Here is a 21,487-nt window from a genome sequence, read left to right as displayed (position 1 = left end):
CAAGTATTTTACACCATTTTAAAGCTACACTTGTTGTAAATTCAGCCAACGTGTCCGATTTCAAAAAGGTTTTACGACGAAAGCACACCAAACGATTATGTTAGGTATGAGCCAAGTCACAGAAAAAGACAGCAATTTTTCCAGCCAAAGAGAGCAGTAACAAAAAGCAGAAATAGAGATAAAATTCATCACTAACCTTTGATGATCTTCATCAAATGACTCTCATACGACTTCATGTTACACAATACATGTATGTTTTGTTCGGTAAAGTTCATATTTATATTCAAAAATCTGAGTTTAGGCGGGACGCTACTGTCTCACAGAAAATGCAGAGCGCCATAATCAAATGAATTACTATGAAAATTACTATAAAATCAAACTTTCATTAAATCACACATGAAATATACCAAATTAAAGCTACACTGGTTGTGAATCCAGCCAACATGTCAGAATTCAAATAGGCTTCATGGCGAAAGCATACAATGCTATTATGTGAGGATAGCCACATTGTAAACAAAGAGAGATACGCATATTTCAACCCTGCAAGCACGACAAAACGCAGAAATAAAAATATAATTCATGCCTTACCTTTGATGAGCTTCTGTTGTTGGCACTCCAATATGTCCCATAAACATCACAAATGGTCCTTTTGTTCGATTAATTCCGTCGATATATATCCAAAATGTCCATTTATTTGGCGCGTTTGATCCAGAAAAACACAGGTTCCAACTTGCTCAAACGTCACAAAATATCTCAAAGGTTACCTGTAAACTTTGCCAAAAAATGTCAAACTACTTTTGTAATACAACTTTAGGTATTTTTTAATGTTAATAATCGATAAAATTGAAGACGGGATGATCTGTGTTCAATACAGGATTAAAACCAAATGTAGCATGCCTTCTGGTATTGCGCTTCAATCTAACAGGACACCTAGAGTGACTCTCGTTCAAGATGGCCGTACTTCTTCATTACACAAAGGAATAACCTCAACCAATTTCTCAGGACTGTTGACATCCAGTGGAAGCCGTAGGAACTGCAAGCAGTTCGCTCAGAAATCTTGTTTCCCAATGAAACCTAATTGAAAAGAGAGTGACCTCAAAAAAAAGGTTCTAAATGGTTTGTCCTCGGGGTTTCGCCTGCTAAATACGTTCTGTTATACTCACAGATATGATTCAAACAGTTTTAGAAACGTCAGAGTGTTTTCTATCCAAATCTACTAATAATATGCATATCTTATCTTCTGGGGATGAGTAGCTGGCAGTTGAATTTGGGTATGCTTTTCATCCAAACGTGAAAATCCTGTCCACTACCCTAGAGAAGTTAAGGAAGACCCAGATGCAGACAGTGTCGAAGTAACACATTTTTATCACTAGAACAGGGGCAGGCAAAATGACAGGTCAAGGGCAGGCAGAGATCAGTAATCCAGATCAGAGTCAAAAGGTACAGAACGGCAGGCAGTCTCAGGGTTAGGGCAGGCAGAGGTCAATAATCCAGGGCGGCGTGACAAGGTACAGAACGGCAGGCGGGCTTAGGGTCAGGGCAGGCAGAATGGTCAAACTTGGAAAACTAGAAAACAGGACCTATAGAAAAAGACAGGAGCAAGGGGAAAAATGCTGGTAGGCTTGATGGACAAAACAAACTGGGAACACAGGTATAAATACAATGGGGATAATGGGGAAGATCGGCGACACCTGGAGGGGGTGGAGACAAGCACAAAGACAGGTGAAATACATCAGGGTGTGACAAACATTAAAAGTAAAGTACAGGTACACCCCAAAAAACTACTTAAGTAGTACTTTCAAGTATTTTTACATAAGACTTCTTTGGTTACTACATGATTCCGTATGTGTTATATAAGTAGCCACCCTTTGCCTTGATGACAGCTTTGCACACACTTGGCATTCTCTAAACCAGCTTCATGAGGAATGGTTTTCCAACAGTTTTGAAGGAGTTCCCACATATACTGAGCACTTGTTGGATGCTTTTTGCTTTTCCTTCACTCTGCGGTCCAACTCATCCCAAACCATCTCAATTGGGTTGAGGTCGGGTGATTGTGGAGGCCAGGTCATCTGATAGAGCACGCATCACTCTCCTTCTTGGTCAAATAGCCCTTACACAGCCTGGAGGTGTGTTTTGGGTCATTGTCCTGTTAAAAACTGATTAAAAAAATGTTTAAAAAATGATAGTCCCACTATGCAAAAACCAGATGGGATGGCGTATCGCTGCAGAATGCTTTGGTAGTTATGCTAGTTAAGTGTGCCTTGAATTCTAAATAAATCACAGACAGTGTCACGAGGAAAGCACCCCCACACCATCACACCTCCTCCTCCATGCTTCACGGTGGGAAGCGCACATGCAGAGATCATTCAGCGCCGACAGAGATGGCCGCCTCGCTTTGCGTTCCTAGGAAACTCTGCAGTATTTTGTTTATTTTATTTTATTTCTTACGTTGTTACCCCAGGAAATCTTAGGTTTTATTACATACAGGTTTTATTACATACAGGTTTTATTCATACAGTCTATAGTTGCAATAGAGGAACTATTGGATATAAGAGCAACGTCAACTCAACTCAACATTTCGACCTGGAATACGACTTTCCCAAAGCGGAGCCTCTGTTTGGTCCACCACCCAGGACAATGGATAGGATCCCAGTAGGCGTCCCAAAACAACGGCGCCGCAGAATGGGCAGATGGAGCGGTCTTCTGATCAGGCTCTGTAAACAGGCACATCGCACATCACGCACCGCTCCAGAGCATACTACTCGCCAATGTCCAGTCTCTTGACAACAAGGTAGACGAAGACCAAGCAAGGGTTGCCTTCTAGAGAGACATCAGAGATTGTAACGTTCTTTGTTTCACGGAAACATGGCTCACTCGGGATACGTCATCGGAGTTAGTACAGCCACCTGGCTTCTTCACGCATGGCGCCGACCGAAACAAACATCTCTCTGGTAAGAAGAAGGGCGGGAGTTTATGCCTTATGATTAACGAGACGTGGTGTGATCATAACAACATACAGGAACTCAAGTCCTTTTGTTCACCTGACCTAGAATTCCTTACAATAAAATGCCAACCGCATTATCTACCAAGAGAATTCTCTTCGATCATAATCACAGTCGTGTATATCCCCCCATCGATGGCCCTGAAATAACTTTATTTGACTCTATGTAAACTGGAAACCACATATCCTGAGGATGCAATTATTGTAGCAGGGGATTTTAACAAGGCTAATCTGAAAACACGGCTCCCTAAATTTTATCAGCATATCGAATGTGCGACCCGGGCTGGCAAAACCCTGGATCATTGTTATTCTAACTTCTGCGACACATATAAAGCCCTCCCCCGCCCTCCTTTTGGAAAATCTGACCACGACGCCATTTTTTTGCTCCCAGCCTATAGACATAAACTAAAACAGGAAGCCCCCATGCTCAGGTCTGTTCAACGCTAGTCCGACCAATCGGATTCCATGCTTTATGATTGCTTCGATCATGTGTACTGGGATATGTTCCACATAGCGTCGGACAATAACATTGATGAATACGCTGGTTCGGTGAGCGAATTTATTAGCAAGTGCATCGGTGATTTCGTACCCACAGCGTCTATTAAAACATTCCCCAACCAGAAACCGTAGATTGATGGCAGCATCCGCGCAAACCTGAAAGCGCGAACCACTGCTTTTAACTTCTCTGCGCTACGGATCCCTTTTACGGGATAATTTTCCTAAACAACCCCTGAATTGCAGGGCGCAAAATATTACTAAAAATATTTATAATCATGCAATCACAAGTGAAATATACCAAAACCCAGATTAGCTTGTTGTTAATCAACCTATCATGTGAGATTTTGAAAATATGCTTTGCAGCGAAAGCAATCTAAGCTTTTGTGAGTGTATCAATCAATGCTAGAACAGCTAGCCCCAAATTACCATGGTCACGAAAGTCAGAAAAGCAATAAAATTAATCGCTTACCTTTGATAATCTTTGGATGTTTGCACTCACGAGACTCCCAGTTAAACAACAAATGTTCTTTTTGTTCGATAAATATTACTTTTATAACAAAAAAACACCATTTGGGTTGCGCGTTATGTTCAGAAAACCAAAGCCTCGTTCCGTTCGACGAAAATTCCAAAAAGTATCCGTAATGGTCGTAGAAACATGTCAAATGTTTTTTATAATCAATCCTCAGGTTGTTTTTAACAAATATAATCGATAATATTTAAACCGGACCATAACCTAATCAATAAGAGAGAAAAATAAAATGGAGAGCTACCCTCTCGTGTGCAGGAACTAATCAGAGGACACCTGACTAGTTTTGAAAAATCTCGCACATTTTTCAAAATAAAAGCCTGAAACTATGTCTAAAGCCTGGTCACAGCCTGATGAAGCCATTGGAAAATGAATCTGGTTGATACCCCTTTAAATGGAAGAAAGACGGGCCAGGAAACACAGATAAAAAATAAAATGGCCAAGACCAAAGAGCTGTCAAAGGACACCAGAAACAAAATTGTAGACCTGCACCAGGCTGGGAAGACTGAATCTGCAATAGGTAAGCAGCTTGGTTTGAAGAAATCAACTGTAGGAGCAATTATTAGGAAATGGAAGACATACAAGACCACTGATAATCTCCCTCGATCTGGGGCTCCACACAAGATCTCACCCCGTGGGGTCAAAATGATCACAAGAACGGTGAGCAAAAATCCCAGAACCACACGGGGGGACCTAGTGAATGACCTGCAGAGAGCTGGGACCAAAGAAACAAAGCCTACCATCAGTAACACACTACGCCGCCAGGGACTCAAATCCTGCAGTGCCAGACGTGTCCCCCTGCTTAAGCCAGTACATGTCCAGGCCCGTCTGAAGTTTGCTAGAGAGCATTTGGATGATCCAGAAGAAGATTGGGAGAATGTCATATGGTCAGATGAAACCAAAATAGAACGTTTTGGTAAAAACTCAACTCGTCGTGTTTGGAGGACAAAGAATGCTGAGTTGCATCCAAAGAACCCCATACCTACTGTGAAGCATGGGGGTGGAAACATCATGCTTTGGGGCTTATTTTCTGCAAAGGGACCAGGACGACTGATCCGTGTAAAGGAAAGAATGAATGGGGCCATGTATCGTGAGATTTTGAGTGAAAACCTCCTTCCATCAGCAAGGGCATTGAAGATGAATCGTGGCTGGGTCTTTCAGCATGATAATGTTCCCAAACACACCGCCCAACAACAGCCTCAAAACATCACTGCTCTAGAGGAGATCTGCATGGAGGAATGGGCCAAAATACCAGCAACAGTGTGTGAAAACCTTGTGAAGACTTACAGAAAACGTTTGACCTCTGTCATTGCCAACAAAGGGTATATAACAAAGTATTGAGATAAACTTTTGTTATTGACCAAATACTTATTTTCCACCATAATGTGCAAATAAAGAAATTAAAAATCCTACAATGTGATTTTCTGGATTTTTTTTTCTCATTTTGTCTGTCATAGTTGAAGTGTACCTATGATGAAAATTACAGGCCTCTCTCATCTTTTTAAGTGGGAGAACTTGAAAAATTGGTGGCTGACTAAATACTTTTTTGCCCCACTGTATGTTATTAAATGTGTAATATTTAGGAAATGCATTAGAACATTTCACATTACAAACGTAGAGGGCACATCATGCGTTCAGTCTGGACACAAGTACACACACACACACATGCACACTCACTCAGCTGGGTCTCCATGTTTGCCTCTCTCCCTGTTTGCCACCGGCAATCTTTACTCATCCAACCGTATAATGGCAGCGATAATTGCACAGACTGCAAGGGATAGTACAGCAGAGGGAAAAAATAGCAAATAAATGCAATACTGTAGAGGAACTTCGGCACTTAACTTTCTCCAGGGTTGGGTAGCAACGGTTAGTCCCGGACGTAGGTAAAGTAAAATAGAGATGGAGAATGAGAGAACCAGAAGCTAGCCATTTAAAAAGAGCAGAGCAGCACCTGTCGCCACAGTCCGTTCTGGCCCCAAAGGACGAGGTGGTTTCAAAGCTATTGTTCTCAACACTCCCACCAGAAGTGTTAAGTTGTGAGTAACACTCTCTCAAGCTAGCTGATCTGTCCACACGGTCTGTCTACGCTATACTGTATGTCCAGGATGACTGCTTAGTTATGCAGAAATGTATTGTTTTAGAGATTTGGCCTATTTTAATTTGAGTATTGAAATATCCTTTCATTACATGTAGCCTAGTTGCATATTGTATTGAAGTAGATGGGTCTCTGCTTCGCTTTTTTAGTATCACCTTCAACCGTGCTATTTGACATTGACACACGTATTCCATTATTAATTAATAACTTATTAATTCCTCAAACAAGTAAAGAAATCCTCAATGCAGTAACTCTATCTAAAATGACAATATTTGCCCTCAATCTTCCCGTGTGACTTTAGGAGCATCCCTTTCAGCATTACATCCCATTCGACCTTGTCCCTACAATCGGATCACTCCATGGAGAAAACAGTGTACCAACAACACGTCTTCAGTAAACTATTACGGAGGAAGATTGATACAGTTTATCTGAAGCAATAAGCTTCAGTCAAGCCATGAGGGCCTGTTGGTATGAACACCTCCAAAGGGGGCTGATAGATCAAAAGGCCAAATAGATGAGTGCTGGAGGCCTTGCAGGCCTTGTTACAGCCCGATACAGCAACACGCCACGGCTATTCATCACAAGCCGGAAGGGGGAAACATAAAGGGTCATTTAGCAACACAGCAATCTACAGATGTAGGATCTTAATTTGATCAACCCGTTGCAGGATAACGTTCCTTTAAAACTTTGAGGTTTAAACAGGTTTCTTAAGTTTGTAATTTTCACTTTAAAGTGTCAGGCTTGAATTTTCCTTATGAAAAATGTATTAACCCCTACAAAAATAGCCATTAATTATAATCCACATAATAATTCTGATTTCCTGTCGCTGCAAGATTATTTTCTTGCTGTAGCAAACTGTTCAAATTAAGATCCTACATCTGTAGCAATGCCACATTCCCCAAAATGTTTTTTTCATAAGTTTTACGGTTGTATGAAGTTGCTTTGCATTGTCATTGTTGTCTTGTGTTATGAAGTATAGTTGAAGTCGGAAGATTACATACACTTGGGTTGGAGTCATTAAAACTCGTTTTTCAACCACTCCACAAATTTCTTGTTAAAAAAAACTATAGTTTTAGCAAGTCGGTTAGGACATCTACTTTGTGCATGACACAAGTCATTTTTCCAACAATTGTTTACAGACAGATTATTTCACTGTATCACAATTCCAGTGGGTCAGAAGTTTACATATACTAAGTTGACTGTCCCTTTAAACAGCTCGGAAAATTCCAGAAGAATATGTCATGGCTTTAGAAGCTTCTGATAGGCTAATTGACATAATTTGAGTCAATTGGAGGTGTACCTGTTGATTTATGTCACGTTCCTGACCTATTTCTGTTAGTTTGTTGTATGTGTTAGTTGGTCAGGACGTGAGTTTGGGTGGGCATTCTATGTTTTCTGTTTCTATGTTGGTTTATGGGTTGCCTGGTATGGCTCTTAATTAGAGGCAGGTGTTTGGCGTTCCTCTAATTAAGAGTCATATTTAGGTAGGTTGTTTCACAGTGTTCGTTGTGGGTGGTTGTCTCCTGTGTCAGTGTTTGTCGCACCATACGGGACTGTTCGGTTTGTTTGTTCATCGTCATTTTATGTGTAGGCTATTTTTCCCTGTTCGTGCGTTCTTCGTGTTTATGTGAGTTCGTCGTCCAGGTCTGTCTACACCGTTTGTTGTTTTGTTAGTTTTAGTCAAGTTCGTGTTTTCGTGTTTTCTTTAATAAATCATGTCTTCACAATCCGCTGCATTTTGGTTCAATCCCTGCTCCTCCTCTTCGGATGAAGAGGAGGAGGACAACCGTTACAATTTATTTCAAGGCCTACCTTCAAACCCAGTGCCTCTTTGCTTGACATCAAATCAAATCAAATAAAATTTTATTAGTCACATACACATGGTTAGCAGATGTTAATGCGAGTGTAGCGAAATGCTTGTGCTTCTAGTTCCGACAATACAGTAATAACAACAAGTAATCTAACCTAACAATTCCGCAACTACTACCTTATACACGCAAGTGTAAAGGGATAAAGAATATGTACATAGAGATATATGAATGAGTGATGGTACAGAACGGCATAGGCAATGGTGCAGTACATGGTATAGAGTACGGTATATACCTAAGAGATGAGTACTGTAGGGTATGTAAACATAAAGTGGCATAGTTTAAAGTGGCTAGTGGTCCATGTATTACATAAGATGGCAAGATGCAGTAGATGATATAGAGTACAGTATATACATATACATAAGAGATGTGTAATGTAGGGTATGTAAACATTATATTAGGTGGTATTGTTTAAAGTGGCTGGTGGTACATTTTTACATAATTTCCATCAATTCCCATTTTTAAAGTGGCTGGAGTTGAGTCAGTATGTTGGCAGCGGCCGCTAAATGTTAGTGGTGGCTGTTTAACAGTCTGATGGCCTTGAGATAGAAGCTGTTTTTCAGTCTCTCGGTCCCTGCTTGGATGCACCTGTACTGACCTCGCCTTCTGGATGATAGCGGGTTGAACAGGCAGTGGCTTGGGTGGTTGTTGTCCTTGATGATCTTTATGGCCTTCCTGTGACATCGGGTGGTGTAGGTGTCCTGGAGGGCAGGTAGTTTGCCTCGGGTGATGCGTTCTGCCGACCTCACTACCCTCTGGAGAGCCTTACGGTTGTGTGCGGAGCAGTTGCCGTACCAGGCGGTGATACAGCCCGACAGGATGCTCTCGATTGTGCATCTGTAGAAGTTTGTGAGTGCTTTTGGTGACAAGCCGAATTTCTTCAGCCTCCTGAGGTTGAAGAGGCGCTGCTGCGCCTTCTTCACAACGCTGTCTGTGTGGGTGGACCAATTCAGTTTGTCCGTGATGTGTACACCGAGGAACTTAAAACTTTCCACCTTCTCCACTACTGACCCGTCGATGTGGATAGGGGGGTGCTCCCTCTGCTGTTTCCTGAAGTCCACAATCATCTCCTTTGTTTTGTTGACGTTGAGTGTGAGGTTATTTTCCTGACACCACACTCCGAGGGCCCTCACCTCCTCCCTGTAGGCCGTCTCGTCGTTGTTGGTAATCAAGCCTACCACTGTAGTGTCGTCCGCAAACTTGATGATTGAGTTGGAGGCGTGCATGGCCACGCAGTCGTAGGTGAACAGGGAGTACAGGAGAGGGCTCAGAACGCACCCTTGTGGGGCCCCAGTGTTGAGGATCAGCGGGGTGGAGATGTTGTTACCTACCCTCACCACCTGGGGGCGGCCCGTCAGGAAGTCCAGGACCCAGTTGCACAGGGCGGGGTCGAGACCCAGGGTCTCGAGCTTGATGACGAGTTTGGAGGGTACTATGGTGTTAAATGCTGAGCTGTAGTCGATGAACTACATTCTCACATAGGTATTCCTCTTGTCCAGATGGGTTAGGGCAGTGTGCAGTGTAGTTGCGATTGCGTCGTCTGTGGACCTATTGGGTCGGTAAGCAAATTGGAGTGGGTCTAGGGTGTCCGGTAGGGTGGAGGTGATATGGTCCTTGACTAGTCTCTCAAAGCACTTCATGATGACGGAAGTGAGTGCTACGGGGCGGTAGTCGTTTAGCTCAGTTACCTTAGCTTTCTTGGGAACAGGAACAATGGTGGCCCTCTTGAAGCACGTGGGAACAGCAGACTGGGATAAGGATTGATTGAATGTGTCCGTAAACACACCAGCCAGCTGGTCTGCGCATGCTCTGAGGACGCGGCTGGGAATGCCGTCTGGGAGTTGGGAAAATCATGGGAAAATCAAAAGAAATCAGCCAAGACCTAAGAAAAAAATTGTAGACCTCCACAAGTCTGGTTCATCCTTGGGAGCAATGTCCAAATGCCTGAAGGTACCACGTTCATCTGTACAAACAATAGAATGCAAGTATAAACACCATGGGACCACACAGCCATCATACCGCTCAGGAAGGAGACTCGTTCTGTCTCCTAGAGATGAACGTATCTTGGTGCAAAACGTTCAAATCAATCCCAGAACAACAGCAAAGGACCTTGTGAAGATGCTGGAGGAAACAGGTTCAAAAGTATCTATATCCACAGGAAAATGAGTCCTATATCGACATAACCTGAAAGGCTGCTCAGCAAGGAAGAAGCCACTGCTCCAAAAACCGCCATAAAAAAGCCACACTACGGTTTGCAACTGCACATAGGGACAAAGATCGTACTTTTTGGAGAAATGTCCTCTGGTCTGATGAAACAAAAATAGAACTATTTGGCCATAATGACCATTGTTATGTTTGGAGGAAAGAGGGGGTGCTTGCAAGCTAAAGAACACCATCCCAACCGTGAAGCACGGGGGTGGCAGCATCATGCTGTGGGGGTGCTTGGCTGCAGGAGGAACTGGTGCACTTCACAAAATAGATGGCATCATGAGGCAGGAAAATGATGCGGATATATTGAAGCAAAATCTCAAGACATCAGTCAGGAAGTTAAAGCTTGGTCGCAAATGGGTCTTCCAAATGGACAATGACCCCAAGCATACTTCCAAAGTTGTGGCAAAATGGCTCAAGGACAACAAAGTCCAGGTATTAGAGTGGCCATCACAAAACCCTGAACTCAATCCTTTAGAAAGTTTGCAGAACTGAAAAAGTGTTTCCGAGCAAGGAGGCCTACAAACCTGACTCAGTTACAACAGCTCTGTCAGGAGGAATGGGCCAAAATTCACACAACTTATTGTGGGGTGCTTGTGGAATCCTACCTGAAACGTTTGACCCAAGTTAAACTATTTAAAGGCAATGCTACCAAATACTAATTGAGTGTATGTAAACTTCTGACCCACTGGGAATGTGATGAAAGAAATAAAAGCTGAAATAAATGCTGAAATAAATCATTGTCTCTACTGTTATTCTGACATTTCACATTCTTAGAATACAGTGGTGATTCTAACTGACCTGAGACAGGGAATTTTTTTGATAGGATTAAATGTCAGGAATTGTGAAAAACTGAATTTAAATGTATTTGGCTAAGGTGTATGTAAACTTCCGACTTCAACCGTAAATGTGAGATGCTGGTAGTATGTTTGTGTAGGTGGGGTTTGGAATTGCTACGTGGATTCCATGGTTCCAAAGGTAATAATATTAAGGTGAACATGGCTTGCGGGTGTTGTTTGTGGTGTTTATAAGAATGTGTATGCTATTGGCGTGTGTGGGTGGATCTGCGATGTTGTGTGGATATTATTGTGGCTGGTCATATTGACAGGGAGATACAGCAGGTTCAGTTTGTAATAAGGGAAGGATTCTATTTGCTGTACAGTATATATTTATTTCCATTTCATAACATGCAGAGGCCTCATGCCCAAAGGGGGCACAAGCGAACTCAGATTTGTCCTGTTTTTAATATGTTTTGATGTTAAATGAATTACTAAACTATAAAAGTTCTTAAGGAATCAATGTGCATCCTTCATTCAAATTACAATTGAACAGGTAAAGAAGTATGTTTAGACACGATTTTTTTTACATAGAATTAGACATAATGATTATGGCTCAGGTATTTGAAAAATGCTAAATTCTATGACTTCCAGGCACCACCGCTCCCCGATCCTCAAGTACTTTGTACCCCCTCTAAAGTAATGGGTGCATGGATAACATGCAAAATATTAGATAATATCATATCTTGTCTTTAGATTCTAAAATAACTAATTGTTAGTTACCAGTCTGTGAGTCACAATTTGCCGCTACAGTGATAAAAAAAACACAACCAGACAAAAGTATCTTGCATTTCTTATCTCACAAGGATTTTACTAACGTTTCCACTAAACCTCTCCAAAAAGCGAATACTTTGTAGGTATTGACGTGGCCATTTTAGGGCACCAGCAATGGCTTTCAACATGGAGCCTTCAACACAGAGATGAATTCTGTCCCCCATTAATAAATGAGAGGGTGCTGTTAGGTGGCACTGCATGCGGCCTGTGGTCTGGCTGAGAGAGGAAGATATAGAGCTGTGAAGCATTCCTAAGACCCAGTTGGGTAGGAGGGAGACACAGGTGGCCAGTGGCACCTTAATTGGGGAGGACGGGCTCAAAATAATGGCTGAAATGGAATAACTTCATTCCAGCCATTATCCAATAGCTACAGATGTGCATTTTTTGTATTATTTTCAAGGACAATGTAGTAGACCCTTCAATAATATAGTATACCTAAGGCTGTTGCGGTGACCGTATTATCGCCAAATCGGCGGTCATGAGTCATGAAGGAAGTCAAATTCCACATGAACGTTTAGTCACGGTAATTCGGCTTCTCCAAACTCTGATGTTGCTGATGGTCAATAGTAGCCTACCAAACTTGCTAACTGCCGGGTACTCAGCACACTATTGTCCCTCTAATCAATCTGACATCAATGCAAATGTAGTCTATTTCATCTAATCAAACACTTCATGAGAGCCCATAAGCTCATGTTGTGCAGCATTGCTATAGGCTATGCAATTGCGGGTGATGGCCGCTAATAAAAAGACGAGGAACCCATCAACTTTCTATAGGGTGTGCCTGCTATATTTATTTACTAATATTAAGAATGTTGCTTATATTTACAACAGAAAAATAGCCTACCTGGCTGGCATGAAAATAAACCACAGGGAAAAGCATCTTCCATACGCTAAGTGCATAGATTACATGTATTTTTTCCCGCTGCCCCTGTTTGGTCCATTCTAAATTGAAAAAAATGTCACATATTATTTAGTATATGTAAAGACAAGATTAAATCAAAAGTACACTGCTCAAAAAAATAAAGGGAACACTTAAAAAACACAATGTAACTCCAAGTCAATCACACTTCTGTGAAATCAAACTGTCCACTTAGGAAGCAACACTGATTGACAATAAATTTCACATGCTGTTGTGCAAATGGAATAGACAAAAGGTGGAAATTATAGGCAATTAGCAAGACACCCCCCAAAACAGGAGTGATTCTGCAGGTGGTGACCACAGACCACTTCTCAGTTCCTATGCTTCCTGGCTGATGTTTTGGTCACTTTTGAATGCTGGCGGTGCTCTCACTCTAGTGGTAGCATGAGACGGAGTCTACAACCCACACAAGTGGCTCAGGTAGTGCAGTTCATCCAGGATGGCACATCAATGCGAACCTTGGCAAAAATGTTTGCTCTGTCTGTCAGCGTAGTGTCCAGAGCATGCAGGCGCTACCAGGAGACAGGCCAGTACATCAGGAGACGTGGAGGAGGCCGTAGGAGGGCAACAACCCAGCAGCAGGATCGCTACCTCCGACTTTGTGCAAGGAGGTGCACTGCCAGCGCCCTGCAAAATGACCTCCAGCAGGCCACAAATTATGCATTATTTCAGCTTTTTTTTCACATTCCCAGTGGGTCAGAAGATTACATACACTCAATTAGTATTTGGTAGCAATGACTTTCAATTGTTAAAATTGGGTCGAACGTTTCAGGTAGCCTTCCACAAGCTTCCCACAATAAGTTGGGTGAATTTTGGCCCATTCCTCCTGACAGAGCTGGTGTAACTGAGTCAGGTTTGTAGGCCTCCTTGCTCACACACAATTTTTCAGTTCTGCCCACAAATGTTTATAGGATTGAGGTCAGGGCTTTGTGATGGTCACTCCAATACCTAGACTTTGTTGTCCTTAAGTTATTTTGCCACAACTTTGGAAGTATGCTTGGGGTCATTGTCCATTTGGAAGACCCATTTGCGACCAAGCTTTAACTTCCTGACTGATGTCTTGGTATGTTGCTTCAATATATCCACAATTTTCATGCCTCATGATGCCATCTATTTTGTGAAGTGCACCAGTCCCTCCTGCAGCAATTCACCCCCACAACATGATGCTGCCACCCCCGTGCTTCACGGTTGGGATGGTATTCTTCGGCCACCCCCCTTTTGGTATCCCACGGTTGGGATGGTATTCTTGCAAGCCACCCCCCTTTTCCTCCAAACATAACTATTATGGCCAAACAGTTCTATTTTTGTTTCATCAGACCAGAGGACATTTCTCCAAAAAGTACGATCTTTGTCCCCATGTGCAGTTGCAAACTGTAGTGTGGCTTTTTTTATTGCGGTTTTGGAGCAGTGGCTTCTTCCTTGCTGAGCAGCCTTTCTGGTTATGTCGATATAGAACTCGTTTTAATTGTGGATATAGATCATTTTGTACCTGTTTCCTCCAGTATCTTCACACGGTCTTTTGCTGTTGTTCTGGGATTGATTTGCACTTTTTGCACCAAACTACGTTCATCTCTAGGAGACAGAACGCGTCTCCTTCCTGAGTGGTATGACGGCTGTGTGGTCCCATGGTGTTTCTACTTGTGTACTATTGTTTGTACAGATGAACGTGTTTGAACGGGTTTGGAACCAGACTTGTGGAGGTCTGCAATTTTTTTCCTAGGTCTTGGCTGAGTTATTCTGATTTTCCCATGATGTCAAGCAAAGAAGCACTGAGTTTGAAGGTAGGCCTTGAAATACATCCACAGGCACACCTCCAATTGACTCAAATGAGGTCAGAAGATCAGAAGCTTCTAAAGCCATTACATCATTTTTTCCAAGCTGTTTAAAGGCACAGTTAACTTAGTGTATGTGACCTTCTGACTCGCTGGAATTGTGATACAGTGAATTATAAGTGAAATAATCTGTCTGTAAACAATTTTTGGAAAAATTACTTGTATCATGCAGAAAGTAGATGTCCTAACCGACTTGCCAAAACTATAGTTTGTAAACAAGAAATTTGTGGAGTGGTTGAAAAACGAGTTTTAATGACTCCAACCTAAGTGTATGTAAACTTCTGACTTCAACTGTATATTATCACTTGTGAATGATACCCAGCAAAAGAAACAAAGCCTTTTTTCCCTTTTCGAATCATAGTCGCACACCTCATGTAGCCTAGCCCATAGGTCTATGTTTCAATAAGGTTTAAATCACAACTAAAGTGTCCCAATAATCTGCTTTACATGGGGTGTGGAGCCTAACTGGCATATATAAGCAGCATGTGAGTTTCAAGTTTGGGGAAGAAAATTTTCACCATAAAAATGCACCATCATAATAAAAGCATTACATGCATAGTTGCATTTGCGGTTCCTTTTGATAAAGGTGTTTTTCGCTAATGGAACATTTGCGCCTATAGCCTACTACCATGTGCCCATTAATACACTTAAAATGTAAAAATATAGCCTAATAGTTTATCAACATTTTAAGTTAAATGTTCTGATTTGTTGCGTCAACCACATTGCATTTTTTTAATGTTAGTGGTTGTATTAATTTGGGATCTATTGCATCCCACAACTGTTCCAAACTATGCTTGGAATATTTATTTCTCGCACAGAATAGAATAGGTCGACTTTAGTACTATGGGGGATAGTAGATTGACATTGGCTAGTGCTTTTGCTGTTCGTTCGGCCTATTCATCTTGTTGGCTGACGAAAAGTAAACGTGGAACATTCTTACAATATTTTCAATATGTACCTCAGAATTGGATAAGAATGCGCGTAGTTGTGTCCCGATATGTCTGTCTTCACTTGTAGCCTGTGAGAAAGACCCGATCACATGACGAAGTGCAGTGTGAGTGAGAGATGCTTAGATTAAGAAGGGCACAAAGCAGCACGCATGGATTTTTTTAGGGTGCATTACGACCACAAAGAGGATGCCACCGTGAAATTCGAGACATTATCAAGTGCTTGTCAAATTGTGAATGAGAGACTATTGGAGTGTGTACAGCCTGTACAAAACCAAAGCAGAGCTTATGCCTTTCGAGCGACTTTTTTCAAAACATCATTCGAGTCTCATCATGCAGCCTGAAAATGTATTAAAAATCAAAACATATATCCCCACATTTGTAAAACTACTAAAGTTACATGAATAACTCTAAATTAAGTATACAGTAGGAGTACCTATTTCTTTGTTAACCGCTAATCACAGAATAGCCGCATGTGCACACTCCTTCAAATCGATTGGAGAAAATATTTATATTTTATTCAGCTTTGTTCAATTGTATTCGTCATACTATAAAATAACGCCACAGAATTATAAACAAATCTTGTCTGCTAAATGAACTAGTGTAGCACACAGCCATTTGGCATAGCCACATCAGGACCTAACATAAGGACAACTAAGAGTATGCTATTCTTTTCTTCTGAAATGGACTACATTTGTCACAGCATGCTTCTTCAGACCTGTCTAAAATAAATTCTGGATTATTTTGTGAAGGTGTAGGCTATATTACATGGATGTGTTAGCCTACAAGCCATTTAAAAAAGTCTGTGTGAAAGCCAGGAGACGCTAAATATTTTTATATTCATTAACGGTCAATTACCGTGAGACCGAGTTATTTGCTTGACAATCACCGGATGACAAAAAGTTGTGACCGCCACAGCCCTAAGTTACCCCTTAAATACCCCTACTAAACCACAATAGGAAATAATAATGCATGCTGTAAGACATACATTGTATGAAAACAATCCCACGGTACATGCTGCAACTTCTAACCAACAGTACATGAATTAGATCATGTTGAGGTAAAATCAATGGTCTTCCCCTGAGGGAATCTTTTTAGGAGGGCGAAAACCGAGAGAGGCATGAAACCATGAAAATGCTGCTTGCCCACCATTCGGGATAACAGTGTCAATATCAACTCCCTGCGCATGCTCCATCTTGGCTCATATAATGGCCACCAAACCAGCCATATATATGTCAACTGCTCAGTGCTAAGCTCAGAAAAACAGGAAGGGTTATATGGAACATTTTTGAGAAAGTTAAGAGTAAAAAGATAGAGGTGTGAGATGTTGGCAGCTTTTGGGTTAGTGGAACTGATTTGAATGTCTTTTTCATTATTTGTGTTAATTACCATAGTGGTATGGGTGTTGATTTTTATGGCACGGTGAACATACTCGTCATAAGGAAATAGAAAAAGAGTGCGTCATGCCTAAAATCATGTAAACATCCGCACACAGAGACACACATATGGACGTAAATGTAACACACACACACACACACTCCCTCTATGGAAGAGTAGCCAATGTGAATAGCCAGGCGGCCCTTGCCATCTACAGTGCCTTCAGAAAGTATTCACACCGCCTGCCTTTTTTCCACATATTGTTGTGTTACAGCCTGAATTTGAAATGGATTCAATTGAGATTTTGTGTCATTGATCTATACACAATGCACCATAATGTCAAAGTGAAATTGTGGTTTTAGAAATGTTTACAAATTAAAAGCTGAAAAGTCTTGAGTCAATAAATATTCAACCCTTTTGTTATGGCAAGCCTAAATAAGTTCAGGAGTAAAATTTTGCTTAACAACTCACAGAATAAATTTCTTGGACTCACTCTGTGTGCCATAATGGTATTTAACAGTATTTAAATAATAGTATTTGAGTATGATTTTAAATGACTAACCCATCTCCCACACATACACTTAGCTGTATGGTCCCTCAGTCGAGTAGTGAATTTCAAGCATAGATTCAACCACAAAGTTTGGTGCAGTATTTCTCAAGGAAAGAAACCTGCTGTCTTATGTAAACAAAGTCAGAGCTGCTGGGCAGGCCTGTCTCACTGTCTATGCTATTGGATAGAGAGCAATCACAGCAGCTGTTCACCCCATATTAGTGGAAAAATGGACATTGTCAAATCAAAATCCAATCTTCATTTATACATTTTAGAGGAGAAAGACTCCTATTTACACTTTGAGGTCAGTTTTGTAAACTGTTTCTGACTAATATCGATACCAAATAGGCTGTTTTCAAAGGGATGCGTTGGTTTTTAAAGGCAGTCGCTCTTTTAAACAGTTACATAGTTTAATGGCTGTGATAGGAGATAACTGATGATGGATCAGCAACATTGTAGTTACTCCACAATGCTATCCTAATTGACAGAATGAAAAGAAGGAAGCCTGCACATAATAAAAATATTCCAAATCATGCATCCTGTTTGCAATGAGGTGTTAAAGTAATACTGCGAAGAATGTGGCAAAGAAATTCACTTTTTGTCCTGAATACAAAGTGTAATGTTTGGGGCAAATCCAACACAACTCATCACTGAGTAACACTCAATATATTTTCAAGCATGGTGGTGGCTGCATCATGTTATTGGTATGCTTGTCATCGGCAAGGACTAGGGATTTTTTTTAAGATAAAAATAAATGGAATAGAGCTATGCACAGGCAAAATCCCAGAGGAAGACTTGTTCCAGTCCGTGGACACTGGGAGACAAATTCACCTTTCAGCAGGACAATTTCCTAAAACACAAGGCCAAATATACACTGGGAGTTGCTTACCATGACGAGATTTAATATTCCTGAGTGGCCTATTTACAGTTTTGATATAAATTGTCTTGAAAATGTATGGCAAGACTTGAAAATGGTTGTCTAGCAGAGATCAACAACCAACATGACAGAGCTTGAAGACTTTTTTAAAGAATAATGGGCAAATATTGTACAATCCAGTTGTGCAAAGCGAGACTTACCCAGAAAGACTCACAGCTGTAATCACTGCCAAAGGTGATTCTAACATGTATCCACTCAGGGGGTTGAATAATTATCTTATCAAAAGTTTTCTTCCACTTTGAGTATTTTGTGTAGATCGTTGGCAAAATATGACAATTAAATCCATTTTGATTCCACTTGGGTAAAAAAAAATTAAGGGCTGTGAATACTTTCTGCAGGCACATAAATCGGAGCTCTTCACTCTGATGAAAGATTTAATCTCGGTATTCCTCCCTGGACGAGACTGAGGACAATGCCAGCTCCATCTGCAGGAGTGACATCCGGAGGGAGATGGATCTTTGCGCCTTGTAGAAAAGGAAAATGAAATCCACTTCTTCCTGTACTTTGGCTTTCCAATATCGATAAAAACCCTTCCCCGTCAAAGGCCCATAAACTGTTAAAACTCTAGTTTTAACTAACGGGAGTTTGGAGATAGCAACTTTTCTGGCTCCAATTTTTTTTGCTGCAGATGGTGGCACACCACGGCACACCCAAACAGATGCCAAGTAATATTTCCTCAGACTGATGAGCTGCTCATGTTGTTTACCCATCTTCTATTCCAGTCATCATTATGCTGCCGATGAGTCGGCTTCGTTCATGTATCATTTACACTGTCAACTGGTTCCGCTGAATCGTGGCCAGACTCATGTTTGATGCCTGTTAGATTTTTGTTTGTTTTTGTCATGCTTTATCTGTAGTCACTCCGCTTGTTTACCGTTTCAAGAGACTGCGAGCGTGACAGTGTGATGGTGTGAATGGGACTTTTTCTTATTGGATGTTAACAATGGTGTACGTTCAGGTGTTATTCACTGTAGCTAGCCAGGTAAGCAATTGAGAACAATAATCTGTATATGCGACCAATACATTTTCATTTGATCTTTTACAAATACGAGATGGGATTAGTTTCTCAAAGCCTTGTAGCTAACATGGTTCTTTCTCTCACACAACATTTCCCTTGGGTACCATATCGGAGGAAAAACACTACAACTGAGATAAAACACCTGAAAATCAGCCAACACAATGACACTGGAGTGAACCCATCACAGCACACAAAAACATGGAGATCTCCTTAAGGCCCCCATGGGCCCATGCAGACAGTAAAAGGGAAAATTACATTGGGGAATGCACATTCATATGCTGAATGGTATCTGCTCGTATTGTCTGTCCTCCAGAGGATAAGCACATCCGCGTTTCCCTTCCATCAACCCAGTGCCACGTATCGTTACAAGACAGACCGTTACAAGACAGACCATTCGTTTATTGCTCAGCCAGCAATGGCAACTAAGTGAGCGTAAACAATGCGAAACATTGAAGGAGAGAGCCACATTCCCCCTTTCAGCTAAATTGAGAGAAGTCATATATTGTTTGGAAGCAGCCAGGCCCAAGGTTACTTCTTCTGGTTTGAATTCGTTTCTCCCTCTGTGGTAGCAATAAGCTGGGCATGTTTGTCTTTTCAGGTGAACTTTCCAGGCCACATACTTTGAACGTAGATCAACATTCCTACATGAAACAAGAGAAAAAGCTATATTTAATGCCGTCTCATTGTTCACAGTATGAGTGGCCCTTACTTCAGACTACTAGTTAGGTTATTGCCAAAGCCAGAAATATGAAAAGCCTGTTATCTCGAGTAAGACCATTAGTCTAAAACCTAAACCATTTCGAAAGGCTGTCAACTTCTTATATCCTAAAATGATGTTCACCTTATACAGAAGTGTCAACATGTAAGGGTTTGGTGATAAGAATGTTGTTATGCTACAGTCTATTAGAGCAAAAGCCTGTCATGAGCTGTTACCATGGAAATAATCGAGCCGGTCTATAAAAGAAGCCTTTAATACTCACTGAAATCCCCCCTCCCCCTCCCCCAACCCCAACCACCTACACTAACACGCTTATTTTACTGATGAATGGTATAATGGTCATCCATTACATGTAATAATTCCCGAAATTAAGATGGTAGGATGCATGTCGGAACAGCCCAGCCCCCCTCCCACCCCCAACAAATACTTGTACGAGCGCCAACGTACAGACAGAAGTGACATGGTGTACTAGGATATGAGAATCCAGCTAATACTGTTGCCATGCCAACTCAGCCAGGGGATAACTGTTTCATAGCATAAAAAACACCAACCAAATATAGCTGCCTCTGAAATGTGTTTTTGTCTCTCTCTCAGAGATTGCAATACTGTCCCAAATCTCAAAAGGTAACAAAATGAGTTAAAACCTATTCATTCATTGTGGTCTTTATCAGCTCAGATGAGAAAGCATTACATCAAATGACAATTCTGGCCACCAAATGCTTTTTTCTTTCATTCTTTGAAGGTAGTGAGACAGATATGACATAAATCTCAGAGATGAACGATATGACAGTGATGGAAATATTGTGTTCCATTGTCAGTTGTACATAATAGGGGCATGGCCAAACTCGGCACATGAAAATGTCACACATGCATTGAAAATGTCATGTTTTGTTACAGAGGTATTTGACAAATCTGTTTCATCTGTCTCGAACGTCACTTGTTGTTTTTCTAGTGCCACAGTAAAAAGTCCAAATGAACTCAATATTCTGTATCTGCCATAGAAAAGAATGCAGCCCAAGATATCAATATTTAATCAGACATTGTTAACTAGCTCTGCAGATCAGACAGAATTTCAACCTTGTCAGATCCAAAGAAAGTGTAGGCTTCTGAGGTGCCTTGCGGGACGGTCTGGAATCAACATGAAATGGAAAATAACTCTAGGTTCCATTAGCATTCAAATATAACCACACTTTGTAGTCCCATTTATTTAAGCTTTTTAAATGTTTCCACAGAATTCTAGCTCATAAACAATTTTAAATCCCCAAACTGGAACTATTCAAATGTGTGTACAAAACATTAGGAACAACTTACTAGTTGCACCTCTTTTTGCCCTCAGAACAGCCTCAATTCATTGGGGCATAGACCACAATGTGTTGACAGCAT

This window comes from Salvelinus fontinalis, chromosome 29, assembly GCF_029448725.1.
Source record: "Salvelinus fontinalis isolate EN_2023a chromosome 29, ASM2944872v1, whole genome shotgun sequence".
In the NCBI taxonomy this organism is placed as follows: domain Eukaryota; kingdom Metazoa; phylum Chordata; class Actinopteri; order Salmoniformes; family Salmonidae; genus Salvelinus; species Salvelinus fontinalis.
The sequence above is the reverse complement of the archived record's forward strand: the minus strand, read 5'-3'. Positions refer to the sequence as shown.